We start from the raw sequence: 27,288 nt of genomic DNA, 5'->3' as shown, positions 1-27,288 counted from the left end.
GTATCTACAAATTAAAGTAGGAAAAGAAGATAATCTCAATAAATATTAAGAAAACATTTCTAAAATTCAACATCTATTTGTGATAAAAATATAAATAAAATAACACAGTAAAGTTAGAAATAAAGCTTTAACTTGATATAAAAAGTATCTCCTAGAAAACTGAAGCAAACATAATAGCTAATGGTGAAATATCAGAAGTACTCATATTAAAATCATAAACAAGAAAAAGACACCGACTATTGTCATTTTTACTTACATTATTACATTATTCAATGTTTTGAATAGAAAATCTTAGTAATAAATTAAAAGAAAAAAGAAGTACAAGAAACGAAACTGAGTTATTTGTAGTGAGGTGGATGGACCTAGAGTCTGTCATACAGAGTGAAGTAAGTCAGAAAGAGAAAAACAAATACCGTATGCTAACACACATATATGGAATTAAAAAAAAGAAAAGTTCTGAAGAACCTAGGGGCAAGACGGGAATAAAGACACAGACCTACTAGAGAATGGACTTGAGGATACGGGGAGGGGGAAGGGTAAGCTGGGGCAAAGTGAGAGAGTGGCATGGACATATATACACTACCAAACGTAAAATAGGTAGCTAGCGGGAAGCAGCCACATAGCACAGGGAGATCAGCTCAGTGCTTTGTGACCACCTAGAGGGGGGGATAGGGACGGTGGGAGGGAGGGAGATGCAAGAGGGAAGAGATATGGGGACAAAAGCAGAAACTAACACACCATTGTAAAGCAATTATACTCCAATAAAGATGTTAAAAAAATAAAAAATAAAATAATGGAATAAAAGAGACAAACCTGCCATTTAAAAAACTTTTATCTGATAATCTACCCCAAAACTCCAGAGAATTAATTGATAAAAAATATTAACTAAAAAGATGGTCTTGAAATGGAGCAGGACCCTATGGTCCTTCCCCCCCATGTCCTCTGCCTGCCTTTTGTCTGTGGAAAAACTTTAGCCAAAGAATAAGTTTAATCAGAGAAGTGAGAAAATGCAGAAGCAAAAAAAAAAAAAAAAAAAAAAAAAAAAAAGCAGTCAAACAGACAAAACAATAATAGGTTAGTCAGTAAGCAAAGTCAAGGACTTTTAGTTCCTCCTCAAGGGCTATAGATAATATTCTGAGCCATGTCCTGTGAGCTGTCTTATAGATACTGAAACCCCCACCAGGTGGAAGAAGTTAACTACATGATGACCAGACTGTAGCCATGACATAAGCTGCCACAATTCCAACAACTGGCCTCAAGAAAATGGGAACAAACTGACCCTGGAACTGAAGACTAACTGTACCTAAAACAATCAAGATGATGCTGGTCAGACCACCGCCTGACCGATTTCAAGATGACTGTCAGAGCTGACTGTGTTGTTTCTTCATGTAGCTCCCTCCCTCTGCCTATAAAAACTCTTGCCCCCTGATTGTTAGAGGGGAGTCAGCCTTTGGACAGGCATCTGCCCTCCCCGCTGGCTGCCGGCAGCCAAAATAAAGCAAACTTTCCTTTCCACCAACCTGGCCTCTTTATTGGCTTTTGAGCGGCGAGCAGCCAGACCCCACTTTCGGTTACAGTCTGATGTACAATAAACATTTAAAACATACTTACCAATAATAACCAATCAGAAAACGCAATGGAAAAAAATGGATTCCATTATCAATTGTTTAAGTAAACACAAAATACCACCAAATAAACTACAGGTTCTGGGTGGGCCACAGGGCAACCTTAACTAGGCCCAGATACCTAAAGTCTCACTTGACAACGTGAGGTGGTTCCAGGGAAGTGCAGCGGTTCTGCTGCACCAGACATCCTGGTGCACAGGTAACCATGACTCTGCTGTCTTCCACACCTTGCTTCCAAGCTGGCCGGAAGAGGAGAGGAACACAGAAGAGTGTGCACTGAAGTGCTTTATGAGCCGGGCTGAAAGTGGCATTCACTCTCAACCACACAGCCACGTGTGAGTGCAAGGCAGCCTGGGTAAGGAAGAGGAGGGACAGATTTTTAGGAACCTCTGCATTAATCTTGTCGTGAAAATCTGTCTGCACCCTTCTTCCCACATATGGAACTCATTCAAGTCCTTCCCCAGGAGACCAACCCCAAGTTTCATCCAGCTCAGTCTGGGATCTGGGTGAAGTCTTCTCTTCTCCATCCATTTGGATGTGGCTCGCCATCATCCAGCTGCCTGTAAACTAAATGCTGTGGTGGAGCAGGCAGAGAGTAACCCCAATGAAACTGCCCTTAAAAGGGAGACGTACAGGGGGAAATACCAGGAAACATACAGCAATCACCATCCCCAGCAAGAGTGGACTCTTACCGGGCCAGCATCTTGGAAGAAGGGCCTTGATTAGACGTTGGATTTGGGCTCCAGGAGAATCTCCTTTGCCCCTGGTTCTACCCTTTGGCAAGGTTTAGTTTTTCCTTCCATTTTCTTTCATGACTATATTTGAAGTAGGCATTGGAGAATATGCCACCCTTGGGGTAGGGGTGTGTGTACAGTTTTTGTAACAGTTTTCCTGCTGGTGCCGATTTGGGGGCCCAAATTTATTTTACATTTTCAAGGTTTTTTTTTTTTTAAGCTCATTGTTTCTTTGGTAATATAACTTCCTCAGAAATTTTGTAGACTTCTGATCTTCTGTCAGTCAGTTTCACATGCCAGCAACCACATCCATACTTCCATGAAGTCTTATTCATTGTTTACTTGAAATTTAAATCTAACAGGGTGTCCTATATTTTTATTTGGTAAATCTGGCAAGCCTAAAGTTAGCAGGAAGAGTTGGACCAAATGTCCACCACTGCTGGCTGGGATCTCTCTCTTTCTGGATCTTCCTGTGCCCAACACCCAAGCATTAAGTTAGGCCATGAATTTCAATCCTTGTCTATAGCACTGCCCCTCTTCAAGGTGGAGATTTCTATACTGATTATACAAGATTTAGCTGTGGTAACAGACTTAAACATCTAACAGTTCTACCCAAGAGAAGTTCATTTCTCACACATCTAACAGCCCCAGGCAGCAACCCAGATGCTCCATTCCATCATTCCGGGCCCCAGGGATCCCCTGACAGGGTTCTGCCATCCTCATCAATTTCTTCTAAGGACCCTCTGGGGATTACTATTCCAGGCAGGCAGGAGAGGGAGAGAGCTTAGGAGAAAGTGGGGGTGTGTTTTAGGGGTCTGGCTTGGAAGCAACACCCATTACTTCTGTTCACCTTCCACTGGCTAAGACATGAGTTATATGACCCAACCTAATTGCAAAGATTGCTGTAAGTTTAGCTGCTTGCCCAAGAAGAAAAGTCAACTAGATTTTGAAGAACTGCTAGCAAATTCTGCCCCAGACCTAACAAAGAATGTACAAGCCTTATGTGAATAAAACTTCAAACTTTGTTAAAGGACATTAAAAAAAAAAAAAACTAAATAAGAGGAGAGACATATTATGTCCTGATATGGAAAGATATAGGCATGTAAAAATGTTAATTCTCCCCCACATTAATCTAAAAATTGCATAAAATCTTAGTCAAAATTGGAATGTTTCATGGAAACTGATAAAATGATTTTAAATTTCATGTGGTAGAGAATATTTAATTTTTTTAAGAGAACAATATAGTGTGATTATCACTACAGATCAATTATAATTAAAACATGGTGGTATTGGTACAAAAGTAGATAAATAGAAGAGATAAACAAACTAGAGAATTCAGGAAATATTCTTCATAGTATTCAACCTTAAGAAAAAAAAGGAAATCCTGTCACATGCTACAGCATGGATGAATCTTGAGGACATTAAGTGAAATTAGCTAGTCACACACACAAATACTGTATGACACTGCTTGTATGAGGTACCTAGAGGAGTCAAATTCATAGAGACAGAAAGTAGATGGTGGTTGCCAAGGGCTTGGGGAGGAGAATGGGGAGTTGTTTAAGGAGGTACAGAGTTTCAGTTTTTCAAGATGAAGAAGTTTTGGAAATCTTTCCCACAACAATGTGAATATACTTAACACTACCGGACTCTACACTTAAAATGGTTTATGTTATTTTCTAACCACAATTGAAAATTTATTAAGTTAAAAAATATTTATATTATTGTATTGATAGGATAGTAGCTTATTAAAATTAAAAAAAATTCAAGTTTCAAGTGTTTCAAGTCAGTGGTAAATGGATAGCACATTCAAGAAATAATTTCCTTCTGGAAAACAATAAGTTTCCCTACATTATAAAAACAATAAAATTTTGATAAAAAGCAGGACTGTAAACTTGGAAAAAATGTTAGAGTGTTTTCCTAATATTGAGGTGTTGCAAAGGCCAAATAAAAATCAAAATTGTACACTTAGAAAATATAGAGAGTTGCTTCATTATATTGGAATGGTGTAAAAGTATTTCTAAGCAAAGTGTAAAACTCAGAATCCATAAATAAATCTAATGAAATGTTTGCCTTCATATAATCTGAAATCACCTTTAGAAAAAGAAAGTCACCATAAAGTTAAAAGGCAAGTAAGTGACTAGTACAAGATATTGCAACATATTTAATCAATAAAGAGTTAATAACTAGAATATATAAAGAGATCTAAAAATCAATAAGAAAGGAAAACATTTTACTAGAAAAATTTAAACTATGAACATGACCGTAACAGAAGACTGGAACATAGCCAATAAACATATGAAACGGGGTTAATTCTTACTCAAAATCAAGAAATAGCAAAATAAAACCATACTGAAATATTTTTCCTCATTTATTAGTTTGGGATTAATTTAAAGGCTGCAGAATAGTGGATGTTCTCATTCATCGCTCTTGGGAGTCTCATGTTCTTTCTAGTTTTTCAGAAAAACTGGATGCATTTGTCAAAATTGTAAATGTATATGCATTTTTACTCATGAACTTTCCACTAGGAATCTATCTTAAATATTCTCATATGTGAAAAGGGATGCATATATAAAAATATTCACTGCAGCATTGTTGATTTGAGGAAACAGCGGAAGTTAAATATTCATCAACAGGGTTTGGCTAAATAAATTGTGTTACATCCATACCATGGAATAATACTATGTAGCCCTTACAAAGAATACTGTTGGCTTATAGGTACTGACATTGGAGGATCCCTAAGACATATCATTAAAAAACAAAAACAAACCCAATGCATACACGTAATCAATTCCGTAGGTGCCTGATAAAATCATGGGAAAGATGCATACTGCCTTGGTTAGATATTGCCACAATTCTGTTGTGTCACAAACTCAGTGAACCTGAACAACCATCTCTTATTGTGATGACTCTCTGGGTCATGGAGCAGCTCTGCCTCAACATGTAAGCCGTGTTCTAGTCTCTTCTGTGTGTTTCTCACCCTCCTTGGATCAGCAGGCTGGCCAGGACATGCAGTTCTCATGCTGGGGGCAGACCCTCAAGAGCCAAAACAGAAACATGTAAGACTTCTTAATGCCTGTCTTGGAACTGGAACACAATTGCTTCTGCCCTCTGCCCTTGGCCAAGGCAAGTCTCACAGCCCAGCCCAAAGTCAAGACACTCAGGCCAAAAGTCCATGCACAAAGGAGTGGACGACTGAGGCCAGTGTGTCAACCTACTATATAGACTAAAGTGTTAACCATAGTTATTCCTCAGTAGTGTCAATCTACTATATAGACCAAAGTGTTAACAATAGTTACTCCTCAGAAGAAGATTTTGCATGATCATTTTATGCATTTATTTGTTAAATATTGACTAGCCTTTACTAATTACGAAGCTCTGTTCTTGGCACTGGACCATGAAAAGTGAACAAAAGACATCACCCCAACAAACATCATTCCCGCATGGACCTTACATTCTAGTAGAGGAGACACCTTAAAGGAGGTAAATAAGGAAAATGTGTAGTGTGTTAGATAGTGACAAATGCTAAAGAGGAAAATATAACAGAGAAAGGAGACATACATTTGGTCTGTAGGGAGAGGGAATATAAATATTCAGATCATGTGTCAGGGAAAGCCACCGACTGAGAAGATGACTTTTAAGTGAAACTCTGAAGGAAGTGAGGAAATGAGCCATCTGGTTATTGGGGAAGGGCCTTCCAAGGGATGGAGAAACAACAAGTGCAAAGCCCTGAGACAGGAGCATGACCAGCAAGTTCAAAACAGAGGAGGGGCCATAGTGGTTGGGCAGAATGAACAAGGGAAGGAGGAGAAGGTTTTCTCCAGAGAGGCCACAGAACCCAGTCATGTCCCTGACAGGTGCCTCCCTAGGGACTGCAGACACCAGCCCAAGACCCACACCAGGTGAGTACTTGCCTGCTTTCCTGCTTTGGATTTTCAGATATTTTTAGAAACTCACTTCTTGTTCCTATGCTCTGGCACTTTTTCATGCCTGCTGAGCTGGACTTCCTTCCAATGACAGGAGATCCCTCAGAATCATCTCCTGGGTTCTGTGGGTCTCTTGTCCCAATTCCTGGCCCCATCCAACGGCCTCTTCTCCAGTTAACCAAGGTATGACAGACAGATCAAGAGCTCTGTGGAATATGAAATGACTGGCAAGTGGATGGGTCAAGCAAGGATCAGGAAAATTATGATCAAGATGATGCCTGAAAGCCCCAATTAATTATAAAATGGATAGATAGTTTAAGTACCCCTAGCCATGGCTCCCAATTCTAGACCTTGGAAGCTCCTTTCAGAGGACACAGAGGGATTGAACCCAAATAAGAAGAACCATTAAATCTATTGGGCACAGAATGGTACCTGTTATTTCCGATATCACAGAAATAACCAGAAAACCAAAACCACTGGTGAAGTACATAGCATGGAAAAAAATGAAGCTCTCTTGCTATAGAATTCAAACAAATTAAATTATATAGAAAATTACACACACACACACACCAAATGGTCCAGATGTAAAACATTTTTTCTCACTCTTTTAAGTATCAAAGAAGTGGGGGTCGGTGGGGACAAGTTCCCTAAAAGACAAAATATTTTCCCATAGCATTAATGGTAGTGCATTTCAGCTAATTCATGTAATTACTATTGATGCAATAAATGGAGAAATCTATTAAGTCCTTGAATTTTAATAAACTTGTTGCTACAAGTCACAGTAACAAATTAAGATTGCTTCTCTGAGTGAACACATTAACCAGGTTTGCCATTTTGGACCTCACACAGACCACAGGCTGCATCCAGCCAATATCATTAGGTAAGGACCCTGAAGATTAGATGTAGACAGATTCCCAATACACAGCCATGAGCCCACAGGTGTTGTGGTTGTGGTGTAGCCAGCCCTCTGGGATACTTCCAGGATGTACGTTTCAAAGACGAGATGGGGATGAAGTCAAAAGAGCACTAATAAGTACTAATGATGAGTTTGTATGGTTGTGTACTTAATAGTTATTGTCAGGAAATCTACAATGACCAAAACATACCCCTACCTGTATCCAGGAAGTAGTGTTTAAACACCTATTTTTTGAAGTTTAAAAATAAGCATGGACCCCATTAGCAATGGGGCTCCTCCCCCAGAGATGTTCCCCGCCACTTGACTTTTTTACGAGTGAAAAATATGTATAAAATACAGCCTGTTACTAATGTCTGATGTGGGATTTCAGGACTGATTTGATGATGTCCTTCACCTTGAATGCAATGCTGAGTAGAAAATGGGATTCCAATAATCTACAGCGTGCAGTGGCATTAGGATTCAATTACCACCTGGGGTTGCTAAGGAAGCAATGTCTATTGACGCGAGTGCCTTGGGTGCTGTACTTGACATTCACAGTGGTGACGACAATGACAAGGCCGGCAGGGAGGCATGGGAAAGCCACATGTGACTGCACAGGAGGGCAGTCACAAGCCGGCATGACTGACTGACATGCTTTCAGTACTTTAACCCCTTGGCTCCTGTCATGATCAGAGAATCAGACAGCTTCTGCAGTGACACTCAAGACAAAATAGGATAAAACATTTTCTTTTCTTAAAGCAACAGGGCAGATATGGCTGTAACACAGACTCAGAATGTAACTGAGTAGGTGGTATCATTACAATGTAACTTACCGATACCCTTGTATACAAGTGAGGCTGGATTGTGGTGCAGGGGCACCCTGAAATTTGGAATTGGGACACATGTGGATTCCAGAAAAGCTGGGAATTTTGAATTCTCCAAAATGCCCTGTTCCACCCTTGCTGGAAGAAGTGGCCCATGCACTTCTGTGTGAAGAACCTTCCCTTATCTGAAGATCCTTTAATAACTTTCATGGGAGAGTCCCCTCACAAGGTGATGTTTATGATTCTCCAACCCACCCCCTCAACTGATACTGCCTTGAGACTCATAATTAATGTCGCAACAATCACGTAGGGTTCACAGGGACAAATGCAAAATCTGATCCATGAAGAGATTTTTACACTTAGTGGGGGTGAGGGAGAGAGAGGGAGTGAGAGAGGAATAGGGAGTAGGGTGGGAGAGAGAGAAAGAGAGGGAAAGAGAGAGAGAGAGAGAAAGGGGAAGGGAAAAGATAAAAAGGGAAAGATTTGCTAATTCAAACCACCAGACACAGGTAAAATGGCCATGGGTTTTAAGAAGGTTAAACCATGAAGTGCTGAATTCAGTACTAGATAAGGCTGAATTTACCCAGGTGAGGGCCCTTCCAGAGTGATAAAAGAAATGTTCACAATTGAGATATAGGGAAGTCATTCTGGCTTATACGTGAGTTAACTTGAATTTGATGCTAACTAAAATAGACTCTTTGTAGCCTATCAAACATACATTGTACGTCTGCTTTAATTATTAAAGAAAAGGGCACATTGGCCAGAAGTGAAGAATGTCCATGTTAAAAATAACAAGATTAAATGTCTCCCTTCCTGGGATATCAATGTTGGTCCTCCTTTGATGATAAGACTCCCTTCGCAGGTGCCAAGGCCATGCTGACTCACTGTGTACATGCTGGGCTGTTCTTTTTTTTTTTTTTGAAACCTTGAAGAAATGTAACCCTGACTTGTTTAATGTTCTTTGTTCTGACAAGATATAAAACTGTGCCGAAAACCCTGCTTCTCAGGAGCAGTTTCTCAGGGTCATCTGGGAAGTGGGCTTCCGGGCTAATCCTCAGTTTGACTCCAATAAAACTCTTTTCTATTCTTCTTATTGATTGTTTATTGATTATTTTCATTGACAAGAGATTCAGGCCGAGTGACTTAATGGAGCTCCTTACGGGAGCTCTCAGCTTGCTTGGTTGCTGTGGTGAAATCCAGACTGGACGTTGGCCCACATCTGATAAGGCCATCTCTGCTCTCTGTGATGGCCTGTGTGCAGAAATCTCTGCATTCTACAGAAGACCACGCTCATCCACTACACCCATGATATCAAGATGATTGAACCTGGTGAGCAGGAAGAGCAAGAGCCTTAAATGTCATATTGAGACACGTGTGTGGCAGAGGGTGAGCAAGAAACCCCATGAAACTACAGGGCCCAGACCGTGGGGAGGTTTCTAAGGGCCAGGTGGTCTGAAGCATGTTGGAACATTCTTTCCAAAGTGAAAGAAAAGTTGCTATTTCTTCGATTGCCTACTGCTCAAAAATGGACAGTTTTGAGTGGGTCTCTTTGGAGGCAACATATGCCATATTTGAAAGGGCTGCCCCAATCCATTTACTGAAAATCTTCAAAGCTCCAGATTTTGAGTGGGGCCTGGATGAGGTGTCTTGGGCCTTGTGGAACAGCATCACGGTAATTGAAATGTCTGTTTCCAACAGGGATACTGTGTATAACAATGAAAATATCTAGGTTTGGGGTGCAAAGTTATTATTTTAAGAATCAGCTCTTGCTATGCAACTGAACTTTGTAGCAGAACGGGGACTCAGTGACCCTGTGACTGAAGCTGATCACCATGAATTGGCAATGCTCTGATACACAGAGCCACAGTGCAGAAGTTGTTTGTAAGAGAACAGGTTTGCAAGTCTGGGAAGCACAAGTAGATTTCATGAGCAGGTGGCTCAGACTCCTATCACATCTTCTGCTTCTCTATCTTTTTTACCCACGATTTACATGTATGACCTCATGGGGAATTCCTTATGACAGGCTGGTTCACAGATAGCTCTGCCTGAGATGCTGGCACCAACTAACTCTAAGTGGACCGCTGGACCACAACAGCCTCACTCAAGGGAGGCCCTAAAGAACAGGGCAAGGGATATCCTCCAAGTGGGTAAAACCTTGAGCAGGACATTTAGTTTTTCGCTTTGTCTGGAATGCCACATTTGCCATGGTGTTATTTCATACAATACTGCTTCTGATCAAGGCATTCACTTCACAATCAAAGGAACAGGGTAATAAGCTCATGAAATTCACACATCCTACTCTATTCCCTGTTACCCAGAAGCAGTGGTCATTATATGTTGGTAGGATGGCCTGAGAAGACTCCATTATGGTACCCATTGGGAGGCAGCACCCTATATGTGGTATATGTTTTGAACCAGCAAGCAATCATCAGAATACATGAGTCTAGAAATCAAAGAAGCATAATTGGAAATGGTTTTTCTCACTAGTATGCCTAATATCTCTTCTGCAGAATTGTTGCTTCCCATCCCTAGAACTGTGTGCTTTGCTGGTTTGGAGGTCCTAGTTCTAAGGGGAGGGATACTTCTGCCAGAGAACTCAACGATGTGCCCATTGGATTGGAAGCAGAGGCTGTATCCTGTCACGTGGGACTCTTTATTACACTGTAAAGAGGAGAGTTACTGTCCTGGCCGGGGTAGATGATTCTGATTACTACAGAGAAACTGGGTTTCTGCTACACAAAGGAGGTAGGGAGGATGTACCTGGAAGATGCACTGGAGTGCCTCTCACATACCTCTCCCATGTCCAATAGGAAATGTTAGTGGACAATCTTGTGGGTTAAATTGTGTCCCCCCAAAAAATCTGTTTAAGTCCTAAACTCTGGTACCTGTGAATGTGATCTGATTTGGAAATAGGGTCTTTGCAGTTGTAATCAAGTTAAGATGAGGTCACATTGGATTAGGGTGGGGGACCAATATGACCTCCAATATGACAGGTGCCCTTATAAGAAGTAGAGAAGAGACACAAACACACAGAGGAAGAATGCCACCTGACAACAGAGTCAGAGATTGGAGTTATGTAGGAACAAAGCAAGTAATGACAAGGTTTCCAGCCACCACCAGAAGATAGTGTTACCGAATTAATTCCTATGGATCCTAGCTTGGCTGAGGCCCTCTACCTTGGTGGGGGAGGGCTCTTTTCCCATTTGGGTTTGAATAGGTGAATAACGAAACTGAAGCTAATTTTAAACAGTAGAGACAAACGGAGGAGGAGTGAGGCTAATGATGGAAAGGCATATGCATTAGTCTACCGGGGAAGGAGCATTCGAGGGAGTGGGAGGGTGACCCCCTTTTCATCCTTTTTTGGTCCTTAATGTTCAGTCATGGCCATTAGTTGGTGTGTCATTTAATATACTCATATGGTAAAATCAATGTATAATGAGACTCAGGGTCTGTTGGAGGTCCGATCCGTTGCCATCTTAGTCCAGGCTGGTGCCATCTGGGTTTTTGTTTGTTTGTTTGTAGCTTCCTTTTTTATCTCTGGACCCTTTTTTTAGTTTTCTCAGAAATGGGATTTATTTTAGATAGAGAAGTTCTATTATCTTTTTTTTTCTTTAACATTTTTATTGGAGTATATTTGTTTTACAATGGTGTGTTCGTTTCTGCTGTATAACAAAGTGAATCAGTTATACATGTACATATATCTCCATATCTCTTCCCTCTTGTGCCTCCCTCCCTCCCACCCTCCCTATCCCACCCTTCTAGCTGGTCACATGGCACCGAGCTGATCTCCCTGTGCTATGCGACTGCTTCTCACTGGCTATCTATTTTACATTTGGTAGTGTATATATGTCCACTACCACTCTCTCACTTTGTCCCAGCTTACCCTTCCCCCTCCCCATATCCTCAAGTCCATTCTCTAGTAGGTCTGCGTCTTTATTCCCATCTTGCCCCTAGGTTCTTCATAACCTTTTTTTTTTTTTTTTTAGATTCCATATATATATGTTAGCATACGGTATTTGTTTTTCTCTTTCTGACTTACTTCACTCTGTATGACAGACTTTAGGTCCATCCACCTCACCACAAATAACTCAATTTCATTTCTTTTTATGGCTGAGTAATATTCCATTGTATATATGTGCCACATCTTCTTTATCCATTCATTTGTCGATGGACACTTAGGTTGCTTCCATGTCCTGGCTATTGTAAATAGAGCTGCAATGAACATTGTGGTACATGACTCTTTTTGAATTAGGGTTTTCTCAGGGTATATGCCCAGTAGTGGGATTGCTGGGTCGTATGTTAGTTCTTTTTTTCACTTTTTAAGGAACCTCCATACTGTTCTCCATAGTGGCTGTATCAATTTACATTCCCACCAACAGCGTATGAGGGTTCCCTTTTCTCCACACCCTCTCCAGCATTTTGTGTTTGTAGATTTTTTGATGATGGCCATTCTTACAAGTGTGAGATGATATCACATTGTAGTTTTGATTTGCATTTCTCTAATGATTAATGATGTTGAGCATTCTTTCATGTGTTTGTTGGCAATCTGTATATCTTCTTTGGAGAAATGTCTATTTAGCTCTTCTGCCAATTTTTGGATTGGGTTCTTTGTTTTTTGGATATTGAGCTGCATGAGCTGCTGGTAAATTTTGGAGATTGATCCTTTGTCAGTTGTTTTGTTTGCAAATATTCTCTCCCATTCTGAGGGTTGTCTTTTCGTCTTGTTTATGGTTTCCTTTGCTGTGCAAAAGCTTTTAAGTTTCATTAGGTCCCATTAGTTTATTTTTGTTTTATTCCATTTTTCTAGGGGCTGGGTCAAAAAGGATCTTGCTGTGATTTATGTCATAGAGTGTTCTGGCTATGTTTTCCTCTAAGAGTTTGATACTGCCTGGCCTTACATTTAGGTCTTTAATCCATTATGAGTTTATTTTTGTGTATGGTGTTAGGGAGTGTTCTAATTTTATTCTTTTACATCTAGCTGTCCAGTTTTCCCAGCACCAGTTATTGAAGAGGCTTTCTTTTCTCCATTGTATATTCTTGACCCCTTTGTCAAAGATAAGGTGACCATAAGTGCATGGGTTTTTCTCTGGGGTTTCTACCCTGTTCCAGTGATCTATATTTCTGTTCTTGTGCCAGTGCCATATTGTCTTGATTACTGTAGCTTTGTAGTAGAGTGTGAAGTCCGGGAGCCTGATTCCTCCAGTTTCCGTTTTCTTTCTAAAGATTGCTTTGGCTATTTGGGGTCTTTAATGTTTCCATACAAATTGTGAAATTTTTTGTTCTAGTTTTGTGAAAAATGCCAGTGGTAGTTTGATAGGGATTGCATTGAATCTGTAGATTGCTTTGGGTAGTAGAGTCATTTTCACAATGTTGATTCTTCCAATCCAAGAACATGGTATATCTCTCCATCTATTTGTATCATCTTTAATTTCTTTCAACAGTGTCTTATAATTTTTTGCATACAGGTCTTTTGTCTCCTTAGGTAGGTTGATTCCTGGATATTTTATTCTTTTTTTGCAATGGTAAATGGGAGTGTTTTCTTAATTTCACATTCAGATTTTTCATCATTAGTGTATAGAAATGCAAGAGATTTCTGTGCATTAATTTTGTATCCTGCTACTTTATCAAATTCATTGATTAGCTCTAGTAGTTTTCTGGTAGCATCTTTAGGATTCTCTATGTATAGTATCATGTCATCTGCAAACAGTGACAGCTTTACTTCTTCTTTTCCGATTTGGATTCCTTTTATTTCTTTCTCTTCTCTGACTTGTGTGGTGAAAACTTCCAAAACTATGTTGAATAATAGTGGTGAGAGTGGGCAACCTTGTCTTGTTCCTGATCTTAGTGGAAATGGATTCAGTTTTTCACCATTGAGGACAATGTTGGCTGTGGGTTTGTCATATATGGCCTTTATTATGTTGAGATATGTTCCCTCTATGGCTACTTTCCAGAGGGTTTTTATCATAAATGGGTGTTGAATTTTGTCAAAAGCTTTCTCTGCATCTATTGAGATGATCATATGGTTATTCTCCTTCAATTTGTTAATATGGTGGACCACATTGATTGATTTGCATATATTGAAGAATCCTTGCATTCCTGCAATAAACCCCACTTGATCATGGTGTGTGATGCTTTTAATGTGCTGTTGGATTCTGTTTGGTAGTATTTTGTTGAGGATTTTTGCATCTATGTTCATCAGTGATATTGGCCCGAAGTTTTCTTTTTCTGTGACATCTTTGTCTGGTTTTGGTATCAGGGTGATGGAGGCCTCATAGAATGAATTTGGGAGTGTTCCTACCTCTGCTATATTTTGCAAGAGTTTGAGAAGGATAGGTGTTAGCTCTTCTCTAAATGTTTGATAGAATTTGCCTGTGAAGCCATCTGGTCCTGGGCTTTTGCTTTTTGGAAGATTTTTAATCACAGTCACAATTTCAGGGCTTGTGATTGGTCTTTTCATATTTTCTATTTCTTCCTGGTTCAGTCTCAGAAGGTTGTGCATTTCTAAGAATTTGTCCATTTCTTCCAGGTTGTGCATTTTATTGGCATATAGTTGCTTGTAGTAATCTCTCATGATCGTTTGTATTTCTGCAGTGTCAGTGGTTACTTCTCCTTTTTCATTTCTAATTCTATTGATTTGAGTCTTTTCCCTTTTTTTCTTGATGAGTCTGAATAATGGTTTATCAATTTTGTTTATCTTCTCAAAGAATTAGCTTTTAGTTTTATTGATCTTTGCTATCGTTTCCTTCACTTCTTTTTCATTTATTTCTGACCTGATCTTTATGACTTCTTTCCTTCTGCTAACTTTGGGATTTTTTGTTCTTCTTTCTCTAGTTGCTTTAGGTGTAAGGTTAGCTTGTTTATTTAAGATGTTTCTTGTTTCTTAAGGTAGGACTGTATTGCTATAAACTTCCCTCTTAGAACTGCTTTTGCTGCATTCCATAGGTTTTGGGTTGTAGCATTTTCATTGTCAATTTTTTCTAGGTATTATTTGATTTCCTTTTTGATTTCATCACTGATCTCTTGGTTATTAAGTAGTGTATTGTTTAACCTCCATATGTTTGTATTTTTTACAGACTTTTCCCCTGTAATTGATATCTTCTCTCATAGCGTTGTTGTCAGAAAAGATACTTGATACGATTTCAATTTTCTTAAATTTCCGAAGGCTTGATTTGCGACCCAAGATATGATCTATCCTGGAGAATGTTCCATGAGCACTTGAGAAGAAAGTGTATTCTGTTGTTTTTGCATGGAATGTCCTATAAATATCAATTAAGTTCATCTTGCTTAATGTATCATTTAAAGCTTGTGTTTCCTTATTAATTTTCGCCCATCTGTGGATGATCTGTGTATTGGTGAAAGTGGGGTGTTAAAGTCCACTTCTATGATTGTGTTACTGTTGATTTCCCCTTTTACAAATGTTAGTATTTTCCTTATGTATTGAGGTGCTCCTATGTTGGGTGCATAAGTATCTACAATTGTTATATCTTCTTGGATTGATCCCTTGATCATTATGTAGTGTCCTTCTTTGTCTCTTTTAATAGTCTTTATTTTAAAGTCTATTTTGTCTGATATGAGAATTGCTACTCCAGCTGTCTTTTGATTTTCATTTGCATGGAATATCTTTTTCCATCCCCTCACTTTCAGTCTGTATGTGTCGCTAGGTCTGAAGTGGGTCTCTTGTAGACAGCATATATACGGGTCTTGTTTTTGTATCCATTCATCCAGTCTATGTCTTTTGGTTGGAGCATTTAATCCATTTACATTTAAGGTAATTATCGATATGTATGTTCCTATTACCATTTTCTTAATTGTTTTGTGTTTATTATTGTAGGTCTTTTCCTTCTCTTGTGTTTCCTGTCTAGAGAAGTTCCTTTAGCATTTGTTGTAAAGCTGGTTTGGCAGTGCTGAATTCTCTTAGCTTTTGCTTGCCTGTAAAGCTTTTAATTTCTCCATCAAATCTGAATGATTGGTTATAGGTTTTTCTCCTTCATCACTTTAAATATGTCCTGCCACTCCCTTCTGGCTTGCAGAGTTTCTGCTGAAAGATCAGCTGTTAACCTTATGGGGATTCCCTTGTGTGTTATTTGTTGATTTTCCCTTGCTGCTTTTAATATTTGTTCTTTGTATTTAATTTTTGAGAGTTTGATTAATATGTGTCTTGGCATGTTTCTTCTTGGATTTATCCTGTATGGGACTCTCTGTTCTTCCTGGACTTGATTACCTATTTCCTTTCCCATATTAGGGAAGTTTCAACTATAATCTCTTCAAATATTTTCTCAGTCCCTCTCGTTTTCTATTCTTCTTCTGGGACCCCTATAATTTGAATGTTGGTGCGTTTAATGTTGTCCCAGAGGTCTCTGAGACTGTCCTCAGTTCTTTTCATTCTTGTTTCTTTATTCTGCTCTGCAGTAGTTATTTCCACTATTTTATCTTCCAGGTCACTTACCCGTTCTTCTGCCTCAGTTATTCTGCTATTGATCCCGTCTAGAGAATTTTTAATTTCATTTATTGTGTTGTTCATCACTGTTTGTTTGCTCTTTAGTTCCTCTAGGTCCTTGTTAAACGTTTCTTGTATTTTCTCCATTCTATTTCTAAGATTTTGGATCATCTTTACTATCATTATTCTGAATTCTTTTTCAGGTAGACTGCCTATTTCCTCTTCTTTTATTAGGTCTGGTGAGTTTTTACATTGCTCCTTCATCTGCTGTGTGTTTCTCTGTCTTCTCATTATGCTTAACTTACTGTGTTTGGGGTCTCCTTTTCGCAGGCTGCATGTTCGTAGTTTCCGTTGTTTTTGGTGTCTGCCCCCAGTGGCTAAGCTTGGTTCAGTGGGATGTGTAGGCTTCCTGGTGGAGGGGACTAGTGCCTGTGTTCTGGTGGATGAGGCTGGATCTTGTTTTTCTGGTGGGCAGGTCCACGTCTGGTGTTGTGTTTTGGTGTGTCTGTGTCCTTATTATGATTTTAGGCAGCCTCTCTGCTAATGAGTGGGGTTATGTTCCTGTCTTGCTAGTTGTTTAGCATAGGGTGTCCAGCACTGTAGCTTGCTGGTCGTTGAGTGGAGCTGGGTGTTGGCGTTGAGATAGAGATCTCTGGGAGATTTTTGCCATTTGATATTATGTGGAGCTGGGAAGTCTCTGGTGGACCAATGTCCTGAACTTGGCTCTCCCACCTCAGAGGCATAGCCCTGCCATCTGGCTGGAGCACCAAGACCCTGTCATCCACATGGCTCAGAATAAAAGGGAGACAAAAAGAAAGAAAAAGATTATATTAAATTAAATTAAAGTTATTAAAATAAAAACCAAAAAATAATTGTTAAAAATTTTTTTAAAAATAATTTTAAAAAAAGAAAGAAAGAAGGAAGAGAGCAACCAAACCATAAAACAAATCCACCAATGATAACAAGCTCTGAAAACTATGCTATAAAAAAAACAAAACACAAAAAACAGACAGACAGAACCCTAGGACAAATGGTAAAAGCAAAGTTATACAGACAAAATCACACACAGAAGCATACGCATACACACTCACAAAAAAGAGAAATAGAGAAAAAAAAAATATATCATTGCTCCCAAAGTCCACCTCCTCAATTTGGGATGATTCATTGTGTTTTCAGGTATTCCACAGATGCAGGGTACATCATGTTGACTGTGGAGATTTAATCCACTGCTCCTGAGGCTGCTGGGAGAGATTTCCCGTTCTCTTCTTTGTTCGCGCAGCTCCTGGGATTCAGCTTTGGATTTGGCCCCGCCTCTGCGTGTAGGTCACCTGAGGGTGTCTGTTCTTCCCTCAGACAGGACGGGGTTAAAGGAGCAGCTGCTTCGGGGACTCTGGCTCACTGAGGGAGGGGTACGGATGCGGGGTGAGCCTGCATTGGCAGAGGCCAGCGTGACATTGCAGCAGCCTGAGGAGCGCCGTGCGTTCTCCCAGGGAAGTTGTCCCTGGATCACGGGACCCTGGCAGTGGCGGGCTGCACCGGCTCCCGGGAGGGGAGGTGTGGATAGTGACCTGTGCTCACACACAGGCTTCTTGGTGGCGGCAGCAGCAGTCTTAGCATCTCATGCCTGTCTCTGGGGTCCGCGCTGATAGCCGCGGCTCGCGCCCATCTCTGGAGCTCCTTTAAGCAGCGCTCTTAATTCCCTCTCCTCACGCACCAGGAAACATAGAGGGTAGAAAAAGTCTCTTGCCTCTTCGGCAGTTCCAGACCTTTTCCCAGACTCCCTCCCAGCTAGCCCTGGTGCACTAGCCCCCTTCAGGCTGTGTTCACGCAGCCAACCCCAGGCCTCTCCCTGGGATCTGACCTCCGAAGCCCGAGCCTCAGCTCCCAGCCCCCACCCGCCCCGGCGGGTGAGCAGACAAGCCTCTCGGGCTGGTGAGTGCTGGTCGGCACCTATCCTCTGTGCAGGAATCCTTCCGCTTTGCCTTCCGCACCCCAGTGGCTGCGCTCTCCTCCGTGGCTCCGAAGCTTCCCCCCTCCGCCCCCTGCAGTCTCCACCCGCAGAGGGGCTTCCTAGTGTGTGGAAACCTTTCCTCCTTCACAGCTCCCTCCCAGAGGTGCAGGTCCCGTCCCTTTTCTTTTGTCTCTGTTTTTTCTTTTTTCTTTTACCCTACCCAGGTACGTGGGGAGTTTCTTGCCTTTTGGGAGGTCTGAAGTCTTCTGCCAGCTTTCAGTTGCTGTTCTGTAGGAGTTGTTCCACATGTAGATGTATTTCTGATGTATTTGTGGGGAGGAAGTTGATCTCCAAGTCTTACTCTTTGGCCATCTTGAGGCTCCTCTATCTCTGAACCATTTAACTTAAAGATTATATTAACTCTTAGGGAATTCCTTGGTGGTCCAGTGGTTAGGGCTCTGTGCTTCCACTGCAAGGGGCATGGGTTTGATCCCTGGTCAGAGAACTAAGCTCATGTGGCTTAATATCATAAAAACAGACAGCCCAATCAAAAGATGGGCAGAAGGCTTAAATAGCCATTTCTCCAAAGAAGACATACAGATGGCTAAGATGCACATGAAAAGATGCTCAACATCACTAATTATTAGAAAAATGGAAATCAAAACTACAATGAGATATCACCTCACACCAGTCAGAATGGCTATCATCAAAAAATCCACAAACAATAAATACTGGAGAGGGTGTGGAGAGAAGGGAACTATCCTACACTGTTGGTGGGAATGCAAATTGGTACAGCCACTGTGGAGAACAGTATGGACGTTCCTTAAAAAACTAAAAATAGAGCTACCGTATGATCCTGGCAATCCCTCTCCTGGACATATGTCTGGAGAAAAGCATGGTCTGAAAGGATACATGCACCACAATGTTCATAGCAGCACTATTTACAATAGCCAAGACATGGAAGCAACCTAAATGTCTATCAACAGATGAATGGATAAAGAATATGTGAGACATATATATAGTGGAATATTACTCAGCCATAAAAAAACAAAATAATGCCATTTGCAGCAACATGAATGGACCTAGAGATTATCATACTAACTGAAGTAAGTCAGAGAAAAACAAATATCTTATGATATCATATTGTGTATATGTGGAATGTAAAAATGATACAAATGAACTTATTTACAAAACAGAAACAGACTCACAGACTTAGAGAATGAACTTATGGTTACTGGGGAGGGAGGGATAGTTAAGGAGTTTGGGATTGACATGTACACACTGCTGTATTTAAAATGGATAACCAGCAAGGACCTACTGTATAGCACAGGGAACTCTGCTCAATATTATGTAACAACCTAAATAGGAAAAGAATTTGAAAAAGAATAGATACATGTATATGTATAATTGAATCACTTTGCTGTACACTTGAAACTAACACAACATTGTTAATCAACTATAGTCCAATACAAAATTAAAAACTTAAAAAAAAATTGTTAACTGTTGCTAAAGGTAGGGGTTGGAGGGTGTTGAGCAAAGACCTGGAGCAGCCCTGGCAACACTAAGAGAGCGGCATGGGATGGATTCTCCCTCAGACTTCCAGAAGAAACCGACCCTGCTGATGCATTGATTTCAGACTTCTGGCCTCCAGAACTGTGACAAAATAAATTTTTGTTGTTTTTAAGCCACCTGGTTTGTGGTAACTTGTTCCAGCAGCCCTTGGAAATGGATACAAATGACAATAGCAATTCCATAAAGGCAAGACAGCTAAGGACTTAGACCCTTCAGGAATTAAAGTTTGGGTCACCTCTTCCTCAGGGGCATGTTTGTTTGTGTGTGTGTGTGTTCATTTAAACTTTTGGATGGGAGTGTGTAAGTGTTTAGTATGAGAATGTGGCATATGTTCAGTGTGAAGGTGACATGAATTACCATCAATTTTACCAGAAGGTGCCCCCCGAACAGGGACCTAAAGAGGGAATCTCTGCCATTTCCGTTGAGTCACTTGCTTGCTCTCTCATAGCAGATGCTGGGTGAGACCCCTGTCCCCACTCATTCAGTCCCAAACTCAGTGGCAGAGTTCTCACCTCACTCATAATGGGGTCCACATTCTCTCAGAAGGACAGAACCAGTCCCGCCCCTTCTCAGCCCTCCACACATTCCCCATAAAGAAGCTCCCATGAGCTCCTTTCATCTTCTCGCTATCTCAATTACAAGCTGTCTTCCTCCCATTGCATGAACTCCTCCAGTCCCATGAATTCTGTGATCATCACAGCTTTGATCCTAGCCACATCTTTCCTCCCTCAATACTACCCTCCACTTACCCAGAAACCCACCAATTTCCAAAATGCTCTATTCATGTACCATACCTCCTGTGACATCCTCACATGGCTCTAACTCGCTAGTATCGTGTAATGTGTGTTTAATTCCTCTCCATTCAGTTTATGAGCTTTTGTTTGTCAATGAAAAGATATTGCCTGCCATATCAGTAAACAAAGAATGTTGCAGCCATCAAGCCTTCACATTACAGCCACCTGGATGGATGGTGAGCCCTGAGGGAACTCAGGATGGAAGAGGACGCCCACCACCAAACCATCAGACACTGCAGCCACCCCCAGTGGTGCACCCTGAGGAGACTCAGGATGAGAAAGCAGAGGATACTGGCCCCAGAGAGCTGAGGTACATATCAAAGGAATGATTTCAGTGAGCCCAGACTCTTGCATCTCCCCATACATAGAAAAGCACTAAATTCATTAACTTGAGATGTCTGCTTTTCTTTAATTAACAGTAATCTTTTGATGTTCTGACCACCTGGTCTTTGCTGCAAAAACTCCTATATGTTCTGGCTCCTCCCTTACCTCTTTGGAGCAGTCCCTCAGAGCTACCTGAGAGGCTGTGTCCCAGGCTTAAGTCTTCAGTTTTGTCTGGAAAATAAAACATATTTCTCAACTTTTAGGTTGTGCATTTGTTTTTAGTCGACAGTTTCATTACCTCATGCTCCCATATTCCTTAAGATTTCCTCCACCTGGCTTGAAATTCTTCCTTTTGTCTCCTTTGCCTGCTAAAGTTGATAGGTCACTAAGTTATATTTACTCTTCTCCAAACGTATTTTTGTTATTGTTGCCGGCTCTACTCTTACTGGTGCTGTCAGCACTAGTTCTACAATTACAAGAGCAATAATTGTAAAGATGATGACATACAGTAAGTGTTCACTGTCCTCCCAGCACTGTGTGGAGTACTCTCCCTGGATCATCTCATAATCCTCATGCTAACCTCATGAAATAGGTGTTATCATTATTTTCAGTTTACTTATAAGGAAACTGAGGCTTTTGGAGGTTAAGCAATTTGCCCAAAGTCACAAAGCACGGAAAACTCTAATTCATCTGTGACAGAAAGAGCTTTAAGCAGAGACCATCCACACCGAAGTTATTTTGGGAGGTCCAAGGGTCCTAACTAAGGGTGTAGGATGTCTAAGCTCCAGACTCACTGAACTCATTGAATTCACTCACTGGTTCTTAAAGGAAGTTTGCTTTTTGACAAATTTAATCCCACAAAATTGAAGTATTGTCCCATTTCCTTCAAGAGAATTTGGCCTCAGGCACCACTGATTCATGTAAACGTCCACATTTTCAGATTTGCCAGCAAGCTGGTTGGTGGGAACAGGTCTTTGACTTTGTTTTTTTTAAGATTTATTTATTTATTTATTTTTGGCTGTGTTGGGTCTTGGTTGCGGCACGTGGGATCTTTCGTTGTGGCGCGCAGGGCTCTTCATTGTGGCATGTGGGTTTTCTCTTCTCTAGCTGTGGTGCACAGCCTCCAGGGCACGTGGGCTCTGTAGTTGTGGCGAGTGTGTTCCAGAGCGCATGGGCTCTGTAGTTTGTGGCACATGGGCTCTAGTGGAGACATGAGAGCTCAGTAGTTGTGGCGCATGGGCTTAGTTACCCCCGCTGCGTGTGGGATCTTAGTTCCCTGACCAGGGATCAAACGCACATCCTCTGCACTGTAAGGCAGATTCTTTACCACTGGACACCAGGGAAGTCCCCAGGCCTTTGACTTGGAATCATAAAACCTAGTGGTTTTAAAGCAGAGCTGGATTGCACCCAAGAGTTTTGTGATGGTGCCCAGGTGTCACCATGAAGGCCAGACTGGGAGGCAGGGGGGCAGAGACCGAGCTTCAACCACCACAGCTGCACTTTTGTATATGTATTGCATGTGTCTGTGTATATGTACATGTGTGTATGTGATATGATATGCACATGTGCATACACATAGGATATGTGTGTATATGACTACATGTACTTACATATGAAATGTACATGATATGCACGTGCATGTGTGCATTTATATGAATATACATGTGTATACGTAAATGTGTGTGTATATACTGGGTTAATTTTCACCTGGAAACAGCATTCAGATGCCTTAGAAACATAGTTTGAGATCCACAGCTTTAGGACTACCTACTCATTGTAACAGAAGACAACAATAAAAAAACAAAGAACTGATGGTCAGAGAGATTAAATCTATAGCAAAAGAAACATGAATATTTAATGACAACGACTAAAATGTTTCCCCATTGTGATCAGATGATTGTTCCCTGGGGTCTTCTCTCTCGAAGGCCAAGAGTAGGAACTCCTTGAGGATAAGGATGAGTCATTGACACCCTTCAGGCCTGGGGCTGGCTGTGGCTGTTAGTCTGGGGCTCAAGAACTCAGAACTCATCAGCCAGTGAGGAGTGACCACAAGGCATGGAAAAGGTCAGAGCAGTGCTTCCTGATGCAGTGACTTTTCATACCCTCTCACTGGGGCAGGTGGGGGCTTGTACTATTTTTGTTGCTGATCTCCAGCTAGCCTGGGGATCACAGTGTCTGGGGACTGGATTGTATGATACACCTTTTATCCTCTGGATAATTTTTATGATTCTGCTTGTTACTTTATAGGGTGAGTTCAGTGGCCCCTGTGAACCCAGCCATGATCTGCAACTTTAGTCTTAAATGATGACCTTATTAAGGAACAGGTCCCACAGAACTAGCATAAGGATAACAGAAGCCATTATTTCAAATTAGTAAATGTTTAGTTTTTTTCCTCTCACCAAAATTTACCTCTCACAGACCCCAAGAGAAGAGAAGAAAAGAAAGATGAAAAGATGCAACCAGCAATGAAGATGATTCTCTTACTTCAAATTATGCCTAGGATAATTTGACCTTTAGCTAGAAATGGCCAGTTCCATCTGGATTTAGGCTCAGAGAACCAAAAGGCAGGGGCTTCATGTGGGGAGGGAGGTGGGTGAATCTTGCCAAGGCCTGCCATCCCATTCAGGACTATGGGAGGTTCTGCCCTATGCTACAAATTAGCAAACTGAGCTCCCACATTCACTTGATTCTTCCTAGATTGCAGCATGCCAAGTGGTGTCCATAAAGTGGCACTCAGGCAATATGGCTTCCTTCAGACTGTGGACAAAGAATGTCAATAAACAAAGAACACTGTGGCCATGGAGTTATCAGCTACTGCAGCTGCCCCCTAAGGTGCACCCTGAGAATTCAGGATGGAGAAAAACAGGATACTGGCCCTAGATAGTTAAGATGCATATCAAAGGAATAATTTCAATGAGGCCAGAATCTTGCATCTTGTCATACGTAGAAAAGCACTAAAATCATTAACTTGAGATGTCTGAGGTTTTTTTGTGATCAGCAGTAATCTTTTGATATTAGACTACATGCTTTTTTGTTTTTCAACAAAAACTTCTATATGGCTCCTCCCTTACCTCTCTGTAACAGTTCCTCAGAGCTATCTGAGAGGCTGCCTTCCTGGGCTGTAGTCCTCAGTAATGTCCTCGAATAAAACATGATTCTCAACTTTCCGGTTGTGCAGTTTTTTCAGTCGACAAGACTCAAAGAGCAAACACAAATTAAAAGGCTAGTGCAGCTTTCTTTTTAGCAGATTACTAACAGAGACTTATGTTCTTTGCAAACATTTGTTTTAAAAAAAATCTTGTTCTAGTCCTGATCTGGAACAGAACTTTTTGTGTGACATAATGCATAAACCTTATCCTAGGAAGAAATTAGCATTCTGGATAAGTGCTTTAGCATTTTTACAAAGGATTTTAATGGACTAAGAATTCTTCCAAAATATGACATAAATGAACCTATCTACAAAACAGAAACAGACTCACAGACATAGAGAACAGACTTGTGGTTTCCAAGGGGGAGGGAGGGTGGGGGAGGGATGGAGTGGGAGATTGGAATTAGTGGATGCAAACTAGTATATATAGAATGGATAAACAACAAGGTCCTACTGTATAGCACAGGGAACTATATTCAATATCCTGTGATAAACCATAATGGAAAAGAGTATGGAAAATAACATATATGTATAACTGAATCACTTGGCTGTACAGCAGAGATTAACACTACATTGTAAATCAACTATGCTTCAATAAAATTTTTTTAAAAAGAATTCTTCTAGACATAGCTGCACACCTGCTCTGCTGACCATCAGCTTTGAGAGGGGTTGACAACCCTGACTGGGTTCCTAGGACTGGACAAAGACTCCACTCTGCCTTCAGCAGGTGTGCTGTTCCTTGCATCCACACCTTCAACCATTTAACCATTGTTTTCTATAAAATTTCTTACCAAAAGTCAGTCTTTGAATTGGCTTGCAGGAAGTCTTAACCCTTGTAACATGCCTAACTAAAGTTATAAGAAATGTATGACATACTGAAAGGTGAGTGGAAGGCATAGTAGATGTAGATTACTTTTTCCCTGATGTTTTCAATTATTTGCAAATACCCATTATCTCCTTTGACAGCATCCACGTATGGTAGGCATCACTGGCCCCATTTTAGGGGTGAGGAAGTATAGAGTTAAGAAGGTGAAGGGATCTGCCATAAAGCTGATGACAAAGAAAGGTTCAGGTTTTACTTAGACCCCCATTTTTTTTTTTTTTTTCAGTTTGGTGTCACTGCGTTTTTTTTTTTTTTTTTTAAACATCTTTATTGAAGTATAATTGCTTTACAATAGTGTGTTAGCTTCTGCTTTATAACAAAGTGAATCAGTTATACATATACATATGTTGCCATATCTCTTCCCTCTTGCATCTCCCTCCCTCCCATCCTCCCTATGCCACCCCTCTAGGTGGTCACAAAGCACCGAGCTGATCTCCCTGTGCTATGCGGCTGCTTCCCACTAGCTATCTATTTTACATTTGGTAGTGTATATATGTCCATGACACTTTCTCACCCTGTCACATCTCACCCCTCCCCCTCCCCATATCCTCAAGTCCATTCTCTAGTAGGTCTGTGTCTTTATTCCCAACTTGCCACTAGGTTCTTCATGACCTTTTTTTTTTCTCCTTAGATTCCATATATATGTGTTAGCATACTGTATTTCTTTTTCTCTTTCTGACTTACTTCACTCTGTATGACAGACTCTAACTCCATCCACCTCATTACAAAAACCTCCATTTCATTTCTTTTTATGGCTGAGTAATATTCCATTGTATATATATGCCACATCTTCTTTATCCATTCATCCGATGATGGACACCTAGGTTGCTTCCATGTCCTGGCTATTGTAAACAGAGCTGCAATGAATATTTTGGTACATGACTCTTTCTGAATTATAGTTTTCTCAGGGTATATACCCAGTAGTGGGATTGCTGGGTCGTATGGTAGTTCTATTTTTAGTTTTTTAAGGAACCTCCATACTGTTCTCCATAGTGGCTGTATCAATTTACATTCCCACCAACAGCGCAAGAGTGTTCCCTTTTCTCCACACCCTCTCTAGCATTTATTGTTTCTAGATTTTTTGATGATGGCCATTCTGACCGGTGTGAGATGATACCTCATTGTAGTTTTGATTTGCATTTCTCTAATGATTAATGATGTTGAGCATTCTTTCATGTGTCTGTTGGCAATCTGTATATCTTCTTTGGAGAAATGTCTATTTAGGTCTTTGGCCCATTTTTGGATTGGGTTGTTCGTTTTTTTGTTATTGAGCTGCATGAGCTGCTTGTAAATCTTGGAGATTAATCCTTTGTCAGTTGCTTCATTTGCAAATATTTTCTCCCATTCTGAGGGTTGTCTTTTGGTCTTGTTTATGGTTTCCTTTGCTGTGCAAAAGCTTTTAAGTTTCATTAGGTCCCATTTGTTTATTTGTGTTTTTATTTCCATTTCTCTAGGACCTGGGTCAAAAGGATCTTGCTGTGATTTATGTCATAGAGTGTTCTGCCTATGTTTTCCTCTAAGAGTTTGATAGTGTCTGGCCTTACACTTAGGTCTTTAATCCATTTTGAGTTTATTTTTGTGTATGGTGTCAGGGAGTGTTCTAATTTCATACTTTTACATGTACCTGTCCAATTTTCCCAGCACCACTTATTGAAGAGGCTGTCTTTTCTCCACTGTATATGCTTGCCTCCTTTATCAAAAATAAGGTGACTATATGTGCGTGGGCTTATCTCTGGGCTTTCTATCCTGTTCCATTGATCTATATTTCTGTTTTTGTGCCAGTACCAAACTGTCTTGATTACTGTAGCTTTGTAATATAGTCTGAAGTCAGGGAGCCTGATTCCTCCAGCTCCATTTTTCGTTCTCAAGATTGCTTTGGCCATTTGGGGTCTTTTGTGTTTCCATACAAATTGTGAAATTTTTTGTTCTAGTTCTGTGAAAAATGCCAGTGGTAGTTTGATAGGGATTGCATTGAATCTGTAGATTGCTTTGGGTAGCAGAGTCATTTTCACAATGTTGATTCTTCCAATCCAAGAACATGGTATATCTCTCCATCTATTTGTATCATCTTTAATTTCCTTCATCAGTGTCCTATAATTTTCTGCATACAGGTCTTTTGTCTCCTTAGGTAGGTTTCTTCCTAGATATTTTATTCTTTTTGTTGCAATGGTAAACGGG

This window comes from Eubalaena glacialis, chromosome 2 (genome assembly GCF_028564815.1).
Source record: "Eubalaena glacialis isolate mEubGla1 chromosome 2, mEubGla1.1.hap2.+ XY, whole genome shotgun sequence".
Classification (NCBI taxonomy): domain Eukaryota; kingdom Metazoa; phylum Chordata; class Mammalia; order Artiodactyla; family Balaenidae; genus Eubalaena; species Eubalaena glacialis.
Note: the sequence above shows the minus strand (reverse complement) of the source record.